The sequence below is a fragment of the Montipora capricornis genome, chromosome 2, assembly GCF_036669925.1.
Source record: "Montipora capricornis isolate CH-2021 chromosome 2, ASM3666992v2, whole genome shotgun sequence".
Classification (NCBI taxonomy): Eukaryota; Metazoa; Cnidaria; class Anthozoa; order Scleractinia; family Acroporidae; genus Montipora; species Montipora capricornis.
This window is the reverse complement of record NC_090884.1, coordinates 58,914,322-58,931,621: the sequence shown is the minus strand read 5'-3', so window position 1 is coordinate 58,931,621 and position 17,300 is coordinate 58,914,322. Positions and strand designations below refer to the sequence as shown.

Genomic DNA, 17,300 nt, shown 5'->3' with positions numbered 1-17,300 from the left:
AGAGTAGTTGGTTTCGCTAGTATCTCCGAGCATTTACCCTCCCAGCAATAAAAGTGCCCTTATCCGAGAAGACTAGAGAGTCTAATCATTTGCATATGTCATTAAAAAGGCACTTTTTCCTCAGTTACTTGAAGACGCCCGTGTTGGTCCGGCCGGAGTCGAACTCACGACCTCCCGCATGGCAGCCCAGTTTTACGACGTTAAGATCACTGAAGGACAACACCAGCTCCGGGGGCTGCGGCGCCAATGCGGACAATTCCGCCGGATCTCGCAACCCTCCAGCTTCCCCACGAAGAGAGGGCGCCGGTAACAACAGAGGGGAAAAAATCAGCAAAAACGAGCGAATAGAGCAGACGGTGTCAAAGAAGCAAATACTTCGACAAACGACAAGGCCACCTAAAACAAAAAGGGGTCGAGCACGCCTAACAACAACCGACCGAGAAGAGGGGACACTAATGAACCGTAAGCCGAGCCAGAGAAAGAAAGAGAGAGAGCAAGTGAGAGACCAAAAAAAAAATTAATGATAATAATAATAATAATAATAATAATAATAATAATAATAATGATAATGATAATGATAATGATAATGATAATAATAATGATAATGATAATAATGATGGGGCAGACGGGGCTCCTTAGCCTTGGTGAAGACAGCTCGTCTAGGAGAAGGAAAACTCTGATATAAAACCTCCAAGACTAGCGGGTCGGGATAGATTGGGCTCCTTAGCTGTGGTGAAAGCAACCAATCTAGTTGTAGACACACAAAATTATGTAGCTCACGAAATCTACAGTACCATGCCATGGATTTTACATGTCGGAAGAATAGATTGGCAAAGGTGTGATGTGGTCGTTAGCGGAACCTGAAGGGAAGTTGCGTCACCCATCAGTATTAGCCTTACCCAGAGAGCCAGGCAACTCTGGGTGGACCTATGTCCCGTGCATAAATATAAACTCTCTGAGAAATATGGATCAAAATATATTTTGACCGGACTGAACCAGAACACAGCGATGCTAATGAAACAATAGCACAGAAAGTTAGTGCTGAAAATGAAGCATGCCGTATAAAACACAACAGAGTTCATACCATGAACAATCGAGAATGGACAAATGAAGAGAAACAAAAATTAGTGCAAACCAACAGAGAAGAAAGACAGAAAGTTAAAAACTTCATGGAAAGGATAAGAGATCGATGGGACCACGAATTTCCAGAAAAGAAGAGAACAGCACAATGTTTAGTTGATAATGCGGGGCGTTTTGCAAAGGAAGCATGGGGAGCGGGGAGAAGAGACTGGGACTCAAAGTACAAAGAAACACTGAATGGACTACAGAAATGAAAATCAAACTGTTGCAAATTGATGAAAAGGAACGAGAAAAAGGTCGACGATTCATGGAGAGAGTAAAAGAAAGATGGGATTTACAGTACCCAGAATACGCAAATACTAGCATGCTAAAGCTCAGAGACAATGCATCACGTTTTAAAGTGAGAGAACCGGAGGTAAAGAACTTGATGTTAGTAAGAAAAAGGAATGGTGCAGACTTGCAGCAGGGCAATGAACAATAAGAAGAGAGAGAACATGAAGTGATGCAGGAGCGTCAGAAACTGAACTTGAAGCTACTATAGAAGATTTAAGTGATGAAATCACTAGAGAACAGGAACCAGGAACAGAAATAAGAGAAGAAGATGAAGAACTGGAAGAAATAATCAGCCAACTGCTAGAAGATCTGAATCCATGATAGTACCATGTTAGAACTGGAACCCAGAGAAAAGCTGTGTAAACTTAAATTAACACCAGAGATTGAGGAAAGTGCAAACAGGATACTAGATCAGTACCTGCATGGAGACGAGAACATTCCTGAGATTAGAGAAGGTTTATTCATTGGGAAAGGTTATTGCGATCAAAACAGGAATAGTGCTAAAGGAGAGAAAGGCCAAAGGAAAACAAAATCCATCAAATGGAAACAGACAAGAGAGGAAACTCAAGGCAGAGATGAAAAAACTCAGACAACAAATAGCAAGAGCCAGCAATGAGATACATGTACGTAGAAGGACTGAGAAGAGGAAAGCAACAACAAAAGAGAAAGAACTCCTGAAGCAATTACAAAAATTAGTGGGCGGTGTGGAATCAATAACGAGAACATTAGAAATTACACAAGAAAAGTGTGATTGACAAACTCAGGTACAAGAAAATTAAACTGCAGAAGATGATTGAGAGAAAGCAAAGAGTAATGGATAATGTCAACTTTGAAAGGGACCTAAAGAACTTTTTGAAGAAGGAAGAATAAAACACGAAGGGCAGATACCTGAGATGGACAAGTTTGTCCAGTTTTGGGGAAACATATGGGAAAAAGATAAAAGAACACCGGAAATGCCATGGATGGAAAGTGTGCGCGACCAACTGAGAGAAAAGGTTAGGAATGTGAAAGAATTCAACATCACAGAAGAAAACCTTACTAAAGAGTCCTACAAGACGAAAAATTGGACGGTACCAGGAATTGATGGGATCCAAAACTTCAGGTGGAAAAGATTAAAACCAGCTAAAAAGGCACTGAAGAGAGCCTTTGAAAAAATTAATATGATTATAAGTTAATACCAGTTTGGTGGCCATCAGGATGGAGAATATTACTCCCAACGTCCAATTACATGTATGAAGACCTCGTATAAGCTTCTTGCAGGATCGGTTGGTAAATATATGAGACAGCATGCCATGGACAATGTGATTTGGGATGAAGGGCAATTAGGAGCAGTAGCAGGAGTGTTGGGTACTGTTGACCACAGTTGATTATAGAGACAGGTCCATTATGGAAGAGGTTAAGACGTACCACCGAAATCTGGCAGTAGCCTTATACGACTACAAAAAAGCCTATGAAGAACAGACTTGATACTTGAAGAAAAAGAAAAGAAGAGTATCTGGATATGTGATATGGCGTGCCCACAAGAAAATAACATCGAAAAGAAGAGAACTGAGAAAAAGCAAATTACAGACAGCTTGCATTTGCACTTAGAGAGCGAAGACCTGGTTTCAAAGTAAGAGTTGTGCCTCTTGTGATCAGTGCATTCCATGGAGACATAAAAGAGACAATAAAGGAACTGGAAAATATTTTTGAAACAACGATTTGTGCAAACAGGTTGTTGCGGAGATGCAGAAGACAATTTTAATGGACAGTGAGACAATAATCCGAAAAGCGTTATCAGGACTTGTCGAGAGTGACATCGAGTAAAATTCGTGATAAAAACGAAGTTGTGAAAGGGGCCAACAAAATTTTTGGTGGTTCCTCAATTAGGCTATATTGTTTGAATTTGAAATATAGCTATAATCTTTACATCATCATAATAATAATAATAATAATGGTTTATTTAACGGTATCTCCATAAATACAAAATGGCTCTTTCCCTGTAAAACATCAATTCGATAAAACTACAATAATAACGATGTCCTTGATTCCTAAATTGCTGAGAGTGACTAAAACTTCTAAGGTATTTTCTTACACTTCGGCAAAAAGTGTTATAGTCAGTAATATTCGTCACGGCAGCTGGGAGTTTGTTAAATACTGCTGCTGCCGTATGCTGAAAGTTCCCGACTCTCGAGGAAGAGTTAGTACGGGTGCAGAAGAAGATCTTAAATTATATGCATCGACACAATGCATGCAATGAAAATGTTAAGTACTGTGTGAAGTACCAATCTGTTGAATTACAGTGGAACCCCGTTAAAACGGTCATCAACGGGCCGAAAAAAATTGGCCGTATTACCGGGGTATGGTGAAATTCATGACTAAAATGAGGGCCGTAATTACAAATATCGCATTTGCACTTCCAGAACAACGTTTCTCTTTAATAAACAACAGGAATGTACGTACAGTAATTGTATAAAATACTTGAAACTTCGCTCAGTAGCTATATAGGTCAAACGCTTAAAATTATTGAATGTACTTACTGTATGTTCTGAGCATAAAATCTAAACAAGAACAGGCCCAACTTACTATGCTTCTAAAAAACGGAAGCCGCCCTAATACCTAATCGAAAGACTTTAGTATCAATCCTGCTTTTGATGAAAAAGCACAATGACTTATAATCCCTTCGCGATTTGCCTTACTGGGTGTTACAGTAGTGTGAAGATCATGTTTGTAATGAAAACAGGGAGGAGAGTTGCTGCCAGTATGTTGTAAAGTAAATCGGCTGTTCGATTACAGTGGTAAATAACAAAGGTCAATGAAATTGACATGTCACAGGCGTTTTGATTTTCTTAATTTAGCGCAAGTGGCCGTATTAACGGAGTGAAATTATAGAGGATTCTACTGTTCGGGATTTAAAATTGTGGCCGTTGGCCCTATTAACGGGTGACCACATTAACGATGGTTTTCTATAAGAGAACGTCTGGCCATTTTGCCGGGCCAAAAAAAAGTCGCCGCAATAACGAGGTGACCGTATTACCAAGGTGGCCGTAAGGGGGGTTCCACTGTATTTGTGTTCCACCATGTTGAACACAACTTTGGCGGGAGCGTCTCCAACCTCGTGCCCAGGGTCTCTCTTCTTCCCTTCGTTGGAGCGAGAGAAAATTCTGCACGGTCGATTCAGAGCCACCTTAAATCTGTGATTTTTTAAAGGTGGCTCTGATTCTGCCGTACAGAATCTTTTTAAACTTTGCAGAAAGTTTCATCTTGGCCTTCTGATCACGTTTTAGCAATAAAATATGGGGGTTACTGAGTTTGTTTTGCAGACATTAGCATGCAACTAGGGCCAAAATATAGGGTGTTTTTGCTGGGTTTTCCCGTTGCCAAGGTAGCTTATTACGTCACAATAATGACCGCATCTTGTTGATCAATAATCGGTGTTTCATATGATACTATAGCATTGCTGTTAAGTGATACAGAGTGTGGTGCCAATCTTTCTAAAGAGAGTGTCTCTTCAAACTGGTTAGATCCACCTTGAGAAAAACCACCGAAAAAGCTGCGGGCTAAGTATTGTCTATTTACGCGGGAAGTCAGATATTTTTTAGGGAAGTTCTATATTTACGTAAGACGTCATATATATTTTCACGGAAATGCAGTGGGTTGTACATACATTCTTCCGATGATAAGCAATAGGTATTTCCAAGATATCATTAATCTTTTTCTAACAAGTATTTTAATTTTGTCCCAAACAGCGCCCATATTTTAGACTGATCATGTATTTTTAGAAGTAGTATTATTAGCCTCAGTATTAGTTTCAATTTTTTTCAAATGTACAAACACGCCATCCATGAAAAACCTGCAGCCTGGTGTTACCTACCTATCTACCTAGAATTCCGATGGATTGGAGAAAACCAACTAACACATTATATTCAACATGAGCCTGAAACGATAAGCCCACCTTCAAAGACCTTTTAACCACCTCGGCATATGCTACAATGCGGCTGGCTAAACGACGCCAAAACGGAACCTTATTCTGAGGATACGTGCCTTCCGGAGGATCAAGCCTGCCCAAGCCCAGCCCCGTCAGGGCTCGCTAACGTTTTTTCCTCAGTTGACCGCATAATTAATCGAAAGAGCCTTTTGAAATGGTAATAAAATGCTTTAACGAATTGAGGAACATCTTACGTTTGTCATGATCTCAGTAAAGCTCAAAAATGACCAAAACTTCAACAGTGAATGATCTTTATGTACAATTCAAATTTTATTTGTCATTTAATACAATCGATTTCTTCAGTATTGACTTGGATGGAATATTTTCATATTGTCAGTCAAGTTTTGTCAAGCGGCCAATAACTTCATTCCATTACTTTGGCAGAAAATTCACGCTTGCAGTGTTCCCTGGCAGCTCTACACAGTTCTCTTCCTGCTATTTGATGCTAGAAAAGGAACAATTACAACATTTTAGTCTGCTTGTTAAAGAATTGTAAATTAATTAAAGGCACCATGCCACCATTTTTGAGAAACGTCCGACAGATGAATGGGACGCAGAAGACTGTAGCTTCTTTGCATAGAACCGTATAAGCATTCTGGACAAGGTGTTTTGTTGCCTGTAGCTATCATGATCAAAGATAAGCAAGACTGAAATGGATTGAATTTTGGAAATAAATTGACAATTTTCCTTTTCTCATATTTGAAGTCCAGAATTTCAATCTGGACAGTCTCTTGGGACAATAAATATCGGGAAAACTTATTTGATGTCTTTTGTTTTGTTCGTCAGGAGTGTTCTGAGAGATCTGTGGTACTAATTTACATTTTTAGCCCAGATTCACGGTTCTGTAGAGCGACTACACGTGACAATTAATTCTCCCTTAGAGTGGGGTTTGAAACGTGAATGAACACTCAGGGGCACCCAACGTCAATTTTCGGAAAATATCCGTTCGGAAGACGATTTGAGATCTAGAATTTTCGGAACATTTATTGTAAAATTCCTTGCTTGCCTTCCTGTCCTAGGATTTTCGAACAGCTAAAACATCAGTGGTATAATAGCCCATTTTAAATTGATTTTTACCCTAAAAAGGTCACCTAGAATTTTCGGGAGCCTTTTTGCTGGCTGAAATTTTCGAAATCCCTATAATTTTCGGATCACTAGACTTTCAGCTAGGAAATCCGAACACATGAAAATTTTTTAGGGGATAAAAATATGCCTATATCTACCGTTTAAATACTAAAATACGTTTAATAATGCTATGTTTAAGTGGTTTTGAACTATATTCTCGTTGGATGCCCCTTAAAACTTACTGAAAGCCAAACACCTACACCAAATATTTTTAACTGCAGTGAATTAAAACGCTTAGAAATGAATATGAACGATGAAAGTGATGAAATTGTTTGAGAACTCCCAGAAAGAAAGGCACAATTCGACATTTGAAACAATTGACAGAACAACTTATGCCGATATTATTTTGGTAGCAGATAATCAAGTATTTTCTACCAGGCTAGAATTAAAGAGAAAACGAACTTAATTGCAAATAGTCTGCCTTATTCTCTTGTCACTAACCGTTTAGAAGCCTTACTGAATGATTATTATTCATCTTCATGCTTTTGCTTCGAGAGAATTAACTTTGGCTAAGAAATTATTTTTGACCATGAACGTTTTATACCTTACTTTATTTTATTTTACGGAACAATTAATATTCCGCTAACTTCAACGAAACATCTTAGCGCAAGATGGCTTCATTAACAAGTAAAGCACACACCATTCGCAAAGAGGAAAGTTGAAATTTGTCAAATCTTATATCAATTTGTTGAAATTCTTTCCGTCTGCCTTCATGGTCGTTTAATTAGTTATTCACTGCTCCGAATTTCTAAAAGTATGGCCTCGGGATAAAACGATGGAAATGATTAGTTTTTGGAAGCTTTACCTCATATGCCCGTTTCGCTCCTCGAGGAATATTCCCTCCGCCTCCGGCTGTGAAAGATTCACCTTCTGGAAGGAAAGAAACGCAGAGGACTAGAAGAGTAAAAAAGACGAAAACTTTGGAGTACATCGTTGGTAGGCGAAGTTCACTTCTTCTTTTCTTGGTAGGAGCCGGAGAGCAGGCTGTCTGTCGATGGCTAAAAGCTGTAATTTTGTAGAATACTGAAAAGTCCCTGTTTTATCTCTGATCAAAGACAAAAGAAAGGCCCGTGTCATTTCCGCGTTACCGGAATCGAAGTCTAATGAACTTTCAATTGGAAATAAATTGTTTTTTTATGACAGATGGAATACAAACAGTGTTTTGAGGCAAAGAATAAAATTTCCGGACGGATCTCAAGTGTAAACGAAATCGAGTCATGTAATGATCACATTGAATTTTATGGAGTTCAAACGCTGATTGAGTTTTAATTATATTAGATTATTGTTGATCTGTGAATCAGATAGGAATCCAGCAATCCTACATGGTTGTCTATTTAACGGTGAAAGCTTTTACGGCTGTTGTTTGGACATGAGAATTAAAGACAAATGAGAGCGGAGCGTCTCATTAGAAGATTCATAATTCCAAAAAAGGTTGGACTTGTTTTATCTTATCTGAGAATGGAAAAAAGATTCTTAATTGCTGGTGAAATCTTCAATACGTCAAGACACGAAAACAACGTGGCACTTTCGTTGCAGTTCCATGAATATTATGTCTTCTTATCTTGCTCTTCAATTACGAAATACTTGTATTTAGCTGCAGTTCTTTTATGTCATTACACTCGTGATGATAGTATTCCTATTCTTCTAGGAATGGTGTCTTTTTTGACAAGTATAGTTTTTATGGACATCAACTGAACTCCAATAATAAGGATCTTATCGCTTATGGCAGGTATCCCATTAAATTGTGACATTTTGCCTGATTGCATCAGAATGGTAGGCATCAAAGCTTGTGCCACAAATATTTCACCCACCTTTTTAATTACGAGAAGTTCAAAGGCTACGGTAGTTTGTTTAGTGACAAAACAAAATAACTAAAAGCGCATTGCTCAAAGGACGAACATAACAACATACACTGCATACCAACCATTTTATAACAATATTATATTTAATTAATTAGAAGCTATACACCTGCGATGCTTTAAAGGAAGGTGTATGAGAGGGCGCGCTTGTACTACTAGACACGCACCTTTAACTTTCAACTATCCATCGAAATCAGAGAAAAAATTTAAATCGAAACGAATCATATGAAACATTTGCTGATGGCTTGAAATAGCTTGAAACGATAGCACCAAACTAAAACTGGATTAGGGTCAGGCTGTCAATTTTGCCGGCTTGTGCACTTCTTCTAACTACAGTTCCCTTTTTTTCTTTGACAAGGAAACTTTGCCTATATAATTAAAGTAATAAATACAAAATCACGCCTTGCGTTTTTCCTCTTTTTGCTTTTTCCAAGGTAGAAAGAAAGTTGACTAATAAATTTAGAAAATCAACAGAAAACAGTGTTTTGTAAAAGCAAGATTGGACTCTAATATTTAGTGTAATTTAAATTAGACAGCTAAACACTAAACGATTCATATCAGCAAAGTTATAGGCAAAACTCTTAAAACAAGCCTTCAGAATCATTCATTGAGCTTATAAGAATGTGTTAGGTATCTAAGAATTATTTATTCTATAACCCTCATTGTTAAATTTCTTAGTAATCCTGGCAGTTTCCACGAAAGATGTGCTCAGCGATGTGCTTTATGTTTTTGCCGCGCTATTAAGAAAGCAAACTCCGTTTGTTGAAATTTAGTACAATTTCCGCGGTTTTCAAGAATTATTTGTTTTATGCTTTATTGCTAAATTTAGACAAAATCACTTACGAAACACTATTCACACATTGGGTTAATCCTGACACAATTTTCAAAAACATGTATTGGCTAATGAACGTCATATAACTCAAATGTGTTGGCTAGAGTTGTGTGAATTTATTCCTTTGCCAGCGTGACTGCATCATGCCATCGATTTCGGCGTTTTTGTAAAAAGAACCATGTGAGTTTCATTCAATTCGGCAAAATGCGACTATTTATTTTTTTTACATAGAATGATTATTGTCTGTACTTTCAACTTGCAGAGAATTAAAAAATAAAACGAAATAGTTACCCATCAGGAACCCTACCATGGAAATGACTCAATATGCATTATTTAGAATTTTCCGGGCTGTATAAAGCTTATCGTGCCAGAAATATTGATCGTTTCAATGAAGTCAACAGATATTTGCCATATCATGATCAACGGTAAATTCTTGAGTGTTTACATTTCGTCTCAACGGAACTTGCAGCACCACGCCAACACACCGACGACTCAACTGTCTCGAAATGACGAAATTATTTCATTGTATTACTCATTTCTTTTTTTTTTCATTTGAATCCAATTGCTTACAGTTAGGTGACACAAAAATGTTGAATTCAAGTAAACAATAGGGTCAGTCCAGTAGAAACTCAAACAGAAACTCCCTGCGCACGATCCTGGTCATGGAACTTGCTGAAACAGGAAATTATGAAACTAGTATGAAGTAAGAATAACGAAAACCTCTTGCGAGTTTTGGCTAGTGGTTGATTTCCTTTTTATTAATTACCTCCTTATCGATTTAAAGAACAAGTAAGTGTCTTTTTCTCAAAAAACGTGTTGCTTCGTCTGTTGAAATAGCCAGAGTACTAAATTTTGTATCAAATGGGTTGATAACGTAAATTAGCGCAAATCAAGAGTTCAACACTTTCGAAGTTTTACGCCATTCGCAGTTTGATTGAATTTTTTAACGTTTGACGTTTGAATTTCTTGTAATAAAGACGGCTCACGTTCGAGTTATCTTCTGCATTTCTTTACTGCGAAGCCGAGAAAAAAAGGTTATAATTCCGTGGACTAAGCAGCCAGAAATACGTCGAGCTCGCTCGCCAGAACTTGGAAGTCTTGACACATTCCTTTTTTGACGGCCACACGAATCGATGGTGCTCTTTGCGCGTGCTCATTGTAACCAAGAGCCTGATTTCTCTTGTTGTAACTAATTTGGAGCCGGGAGATTCACCTTCAACAGGCAGGAAAGAAATCGTAATTGTTTCAAATCCGGTAAGTAATTTCTTGGTCCTTTATTTACCTAAAACAACTATTCACCTCAGTGTACTTGGAAATGTGGATATTTCGATGGATATTTCCATCATACATCACTTCCCGTCACAATGAGTCTTATTCGAGCTTCGATTTTCTTTCTCAGCTGCTCAAGTATGATCACTCTCGCTTGGAATGATTATATTGTCGTTTACCCTTCGAGTTTCAAAGTTTTCTCTTTTTCCTCTTAATTCAAGAAAATTGCTTGCTTTGTTAGTCCATGGTGTCTGAAAAATGCTCCACAGTGTGTTTTGCAATGAAAGGGGGGAAGGTATTTATTTATTTAACGTAACAGCTCAGCTCATAAAGAACAATGGGACTTTTCTTTAATCAACAATCTTCTCTCTTTAACTTTATCACGACTGATACGAAAGTGCGATTTGATATATCAAAATTTTGTTTTTGTTTTGTTTGTAATATTGTAGAACTGTGCCCGAGGTCTTGAAAACTACCCACATCGCGAGCGATCAAGAAAACAAACAAGATAATTTTGCTTCCTTTCTCCCTTGTTGTAATAGAATTTTAATTAATTTTTTTAACAACAATAGCTTTCGTAAAATTAATTATTTATTTAAAGAAATAATCTGAATAAAGATTTGATTTGATGACGGAGGTCACAGGCCGATGCACGACGCTTCGATCTCTTAGCATGAATATCTTACAACAGTTACATGTAAAGTAGGTAAGAATTTCACGAACACCAAAATGTGATAAAATATGAGAGGCAATTGAGAAATATCAATCAAGATAACAAAGGGAAATACAATAATAAGACAATAAAAAACGAAAAAAGAAAGATCTAAAGAAATCATTCTTTGATAAAGAGCGCTAGTTTGGAAAGTTTGTTTTTCCCATGTCGTTAAAATTTTAAAGCTTCTCGTAATGTTAATCCAGGTCCATGCGATATTGCTCTTTGAGATGGTTTCCGATTGTCGATCCTTTGTGTCCTTCAATTCGTTGTAGCAGGTGTCGGCACGCGTAACCGACCGTAACCCCATGCGATATTGCTCTTTGAGATGGTTTCCGACTGCCGATCCTTTGTGTCCATCAATTCGTTGTAGCAGGTGTCGGCACGCGTAACCGACCGTAACCCCAAGTCTGGTCAATGACGAAATCAAACAATGCAGAGACAAGATCGTTAGGCACGCGGCGATTCACACATACCGAATCTCCTCGGGCCCGTCTGCAAGATAAGGAGATTTCGTCCTTTCCGGGAACCAATCCATTTTTGTAATTCCCCTTTTGTTCGTGCTTTGAGAAAGAACTGCTTATTTTCATCTTCGTCTATAGACATGTATAGAGTAAAATGCTGACAAACAGACTTAACGTTTCATTTGTTTAAGAAAATGCTGATTTTTAAATCAATGAAAACCCTTGAACTCATATAAAACCTTTCTACTAGTTCATCGACCATTACGGAACATATCCATTAATTTTCGGTCGATTTTATTGGCTACTTTACGTCATGTAATGAAAAACCAAAGGAAAGATACACGCGATAACTCCGTCTCCGTCGATATCTGTACTTCGATTATTTCCTTCGAAAAAAACCAAAACAAAACCTGCGCAAAAAGGCTGGCTTCGCTACAAAGCCAAATATTCATTAACTTTTCGGACAATCTCTTGCCGCGGACATTATCAACCGACATACTAGCCGCCTGAAGGGGTTTATTTCCTAAATATCAGTATTGCCACTTGAGTAAAAAAAAAAATTCGAAAGATTTATTTACCAATAAGCTCTTGGGTACTTATCAATCTGGCTTTCGATGGATCTCATGATCATTACTTGAAACAACGCTTAACTGGTCAATCGATATCATTAGTATTGAAAGATCAATAAATACACACCGTTGAAGAGGCCATTATCTAATACTAATAATATTGATCGACCAGTAAGCGTTGTTTCAAGTACGTCACGTTTATTGAAACTGAAAATCTGCGCGGGCATAGACTGCGAGTAGTCTCTAATTTCAGCGATGGATTGTGGGGCGGGCGAAGACACACGCGCGTCGCGTCTCCCCGCAATTTCGCGCGCGCATGTGTATTTCGCCCGCCCCACAATGAAAGACTAGTCGCAGCCTAGCACGGGCAAAATCATGTTTGTATTTCAGATTTAATTTTGCTAAGTCATTACCTTCCTCGTATCTTTTTTTTTTCAGAGTCAGTAGGACGACAGCAAACTGAGGAAAAGAGGATGGCTTAACGTCAATTGAAGAGATGTTGTTGAGGGAAATTGGAAAAATAATTAGTTCACTTCCCGGCTGCGGCCGGTCAGTGTCAATAGACCGTCTCCAGTGAGAGAAAGTAGTTTTGCAGATACCTGCGGTTTATATGTTGTGACCGCGATCAACATTTATCTTCTCTCAGTATCACGAATTCAGCCGGTAACAGGTGTCCGGAAGAATTAACAGCAAAACTCGTTGTAGCTGCACAGTGCAGTTGGTTCTATTGTCCGCTCTCCGATAACACGTACTCGCCGTAACTGATGGATTGGGCGGTGTATTAAGCCCGTCACTCCTTTCTCGATCCTTTTTCCTCGTTTTTTAAGATTTAAGATCGCGTTTGACATAGTTAATCGAGGTACTGGTTAATAGGCCATTTTACAGTTGTTTGCTCAGCGACCTAGCCTATGAATGGCTGCGAGGCTGCCGGTGACCTTGCATTGATACAGCCCCCACTGCTTTTATCATGCAAATTGTGTTGTTGTAATTCTAATTAGTCCGTATTAACATTACAAAAGCACGGAGGTTTGTATCAAAACAGGATCACCGGCAGCCTCGCTTCCATTCGTAGGCCAGGTAACTTAGCTACAACTGTAAAATGGTCTATAATGAAACCTTAAAACCTTCAAAAGCGAGAACAATTTTTTTACCGTGACCCTGCATAATCTTTTGCTTTCGCTTCGCACGGGTTTGCAAATTAGTTGTGCATAATTTAATCAAAGGATTTGGTTGGTTATCTTCTCGAAAAAGGTGTGTTTTAATTTGTGCAGGGTCAAGGCCAGAAATACGGACAAAAACATGAAACAAAGGAACTTGTCGAGTTTGTTTGTTTGTTATTTATTTGTTTGAGCAGGTTGAAGTTTTGGCAGCTATTCAGCTGATGTGGACCTGCTATACCCACCCACCCATATACACACAGAGGACAGCCACAACACCGGGAACGTCATCTCCTATTCTTCTCGAATAGTGTGTTTCATAACCATCTCCATGCATTTACCATGGTTTGAATAGACTTAACTGATTAGAGCGTAATGTGAAGTGCTAAGTTTCCACCCCATATGAACCATGTGATCGTTAGCCCTACTGATGAAAATAGTACAAGGACAGAGAAAAAGTCTGACCAGGGTGGGATCACCGCTGCTCTGCCGACTGAGCTACAAGGTCAGACGGGAGCAGGCCGTGGGAACTGAAGATGTTAAAGGTTTGTTATGGTTTGAATAGATGCAATGCAAGAAGGGAGACATGATAATATGTGTAAGCAATGTGCAGTCGTACCCAGGCTTCGTTCGTTTATAGGTGTTACATGACATATGATAGACACGGGCTTGTCAGGTCCATGTCAAAGGGTATACAAATGCCGTAGTTGTGCGAGAGAGTTAGCCACTTATTGCCGTTTTTGTTGCTTTAGTAAAATCCTTGAGAGTTAATCAATAGAGTGTTGGAGTTAACTTCTGTTAACTCGTGAAGTATACTTAGCCCCTAACTTTTTTTTGGACATAAATGATTTTTCAAACTTCCCTAACACAGCCTCGGAAAAAAGGTTTGCCAATGCCACCAACATTACTGTTTCTGGCTGTACTTGCGCTGAAATCCAACAAACTACAAAATGTAAACTTACTTATTTCTTCTGCTGGCTCGAAGCGAGTTAAGGTTACTGTTAATATCGGATTAGCAGTTAAACATGCCAAGTCGTTTGGTGTGATTACTTAGTGACGATCAACATTCCAAGTAGTGGCAGTAGCAGTAGTGGTACGGCCGTAAGAGCAGAAGTAGTAGTAGTAGTAGTGGTAACAGTGGTAGCACTGACTTACCCGCGCACCGGTGGCTCAGTTGGTTGAACACCGGGCTGTCACGCGGGAGGTCGTGAGTTCAACTCAGGCCGGACCAACACTCAGGGTCTTTAAATAACTGAGGAGAAAGTGCTGCCTTTGTAATTACATCTGCAAATGGTTAGACTCTCTAGTCTTCTCGGATAAGGACGATAAGCCGGAGGTCCCGTCTCAGACCCCTTCAATGTTCATAATCCTGTGGGACGTAAAAGAACCCGCAAACTTGTCGCAAAGAGTAGGGCATGTAGTTCCCGGTGTTGTGGTCTGTCTTCTGTGATGTATCATGGTTGGATGGGTAAATTCTCGGAGATATTACCTACACCAAGCTACTCTAAAAATCCGGGGGTAAATAAAGATATATGATATGATATACTGAGAAGTATTTTTCGGAGAAGCAAGTTGTACTCGAACTCAGCGTCGATCTAGAAGACCACACAATCAAAATAACGTATTTTTTCCAATAAAGACGCATCACTGAACAAAAGAAGAACATTTAAGTAGCACTTATCCTATATGCGGAAATTGTTCTGTTTGGAGGAATAAAAAAGTGTTGTGAGTAAAAAAAATTAGCCAAATAACGGAACTTGAAACTTTTGAAAATTAGCTGTAAACACAATGGTCAGTTTTCGCTACTATCTATCTTTAGGACGGCTTTGCCTAGATTTTTGCGCGGGAAAAAACGTGCTGCGTGATCCATGATTTTGCATTAAGCACGAGCAACCCCTTGGAAGGGCGGGTTGTGGTCATCAGATCCAATGGGATTGGCTGTGATTTGGCGGGAACCGTATTCTGAATTTAGATAATAAAGTAAACTGATGGACCTAGGCCAAACGACAGAGACCGACACTTCCGGAGTACCCAGGAGTTAGGAGTTACCCAGTTGTCAAGTAACAAAGCCTGATTGTGTTAAAACAAATCGGTAAAGCGGTCAGTGCGGTATTTGGACCCGGAGCATGCGCGTGTCAGGCCAGCGTACCAGCCACACCATGGACTGGAAATACGATGCTGTAAATACAATTAATGGCGATCATTTTTAAATTATATGTAATTTGAATTTATTGCCACACTTAGTAACTGGAATGAGCATTTTAAGTTTTCACTAGTAGTCTAGTATGCGAACATCTAGATGCAAAATAAATAGCGAAAGCAACTTTAAAAGATCTGGTCTCCACGTTCCACTCTGTTTCCTTGGTTTCCCGCGTGACCAGTTGCGTGACCAGCAGACAAAACGTCACGTCATAAAAGGATAGGTCAGCTTTAAATTGAGAGTGTGCAACAAGTTAACAACTCCATCTTAGTCGAAGAGAGTTAACGTAAATAGTTTTTGTGGTGATATTCAGTTTTCCTGTAAACCTCAATGAAAGCGTTTCTTTAGCCTCGCTTTGAATAAGAGGCCGAAGAGAATATTAACATAATGGCATGGTAACCAGATCCAACCAATGAAGTTCTGTGGTCGAATACAAATTTTAAATCAACAATTATTCCTAACATAGATCGAATGCATAAATGGCGGTCAAAAAAATATATTCTTTTGTTTATGTCCTAATTAGACTCACTAGCCTCGCTCTCAAGCAACCTTTCTTTTGTATTCTGTCCATGCAAACGAGGCTAGTGAGGGTAATTAGCACGTAAACAAAATAATATTTTTTTGGCCGCCATTTATGCATTCGGTCTATGGCTTAGGGGAAAACCTAAGCTAACAACAGTAAATTTTCTCAATACAGCGGGGTCAAAACCTGTGCTTCATAGAAGCCGAAACATATATACAAAGTTTATAACTTGATAGAAACAAATGCAAGGCTTGTTGTTTTCGTGTAAATTGGATGAAAAACTACTTCCATTCCCCACATGGAATTAAAATGGAAAGCGTCCCCGGTTATTCTCGGTGTTGATCGTCAAAAATCGAGATCTTTGGAAACAAGAACGACTAGTGATCGTTTAACGACTGATGATTTACAAATGCTTTAAAAACGCATTTGTGATCTTACATGTTAGCCACGTTAAAGAAATTTCCTGCGCCTAGTGGTTGATGCAAACCGATGACCTTTGAATATCTTCCTTGGTAGGAACATTAGAACACAGCAACGTTATTTATGTATTCAGTCGAAACTAGCTTTTGGCGTTTCCTTGAAAACGGCGTCATGTATCAAAAATAGATAAGGTCTTTCCGAGTCATGATGTAAGGCAAATTACCATTCTTTTGTAAGAAGGAATCTAAGGCCCCGTCAATACGTATCAGGATATATCCGCAACTTTTTCTTTTCGGATTCGCCTTCCGTCCACACGTGTCCGGCGAATCCGGCCTGCGAAACCGCAACTTTTTCAATCCGCTCTCCGGAGTAGAAAGTTTGGAATCGCGTGGACGGTCGAATCCGTATATTTTCAAATACGATGACGTTGCAAACTTAGATCCAGTTTTTACAGCGTAAATATTCAACATGGTCGCTGAAAGAAATGCTATCGCTTCTCTTGTCATCTGTCGCCCACAAGAACGCTTGGTGGCGCATTCCCTGTTGACAATAGTCACAGAGGAGTCCTGGATACTAGAACGAATCGCGATAAGTGTGAAGGGGGAAATTCGATATGAATACGATACGTGGGAACGTGAAAACTCTTTAATCCGCAGAGAAAACGTTGCGGATTCAAAAATATCCAGATACGTGTGGACAGGGCCTGAGACTCAAGCCATAGATATTTACACGCAAAAATTGTTGATTCACGTTTTCAACAATTTTGTAAGAATCCGTTCACCGCACTTCG

General features: G+C 39.1%; 1 long non-coding RNA gene across 1 annotated transcript; it reads right to left on the bottom strand.

Annotated features, from left to right (window-relative positions):
• Window positions 1-5,622: 5,622 nt before the first annotated feature.
• LOC138028871 (uncharacterized) lies at window positions 5,623-7,530 on the bottom strand. The gene is made up of 2 exons (XR_011127750.1): window positions 7,311-7,530; window positions 5,623-5,825 (listed from the first exon to the last, which is right to left on the bottom strand). It is a non-coding gene; the product is annotated as an uncharacterized lncRNA (long non-coding RNA).
• Between the last annotated feature and the right edge of the window lie 9,770 nt (window positions 7,531-17,300).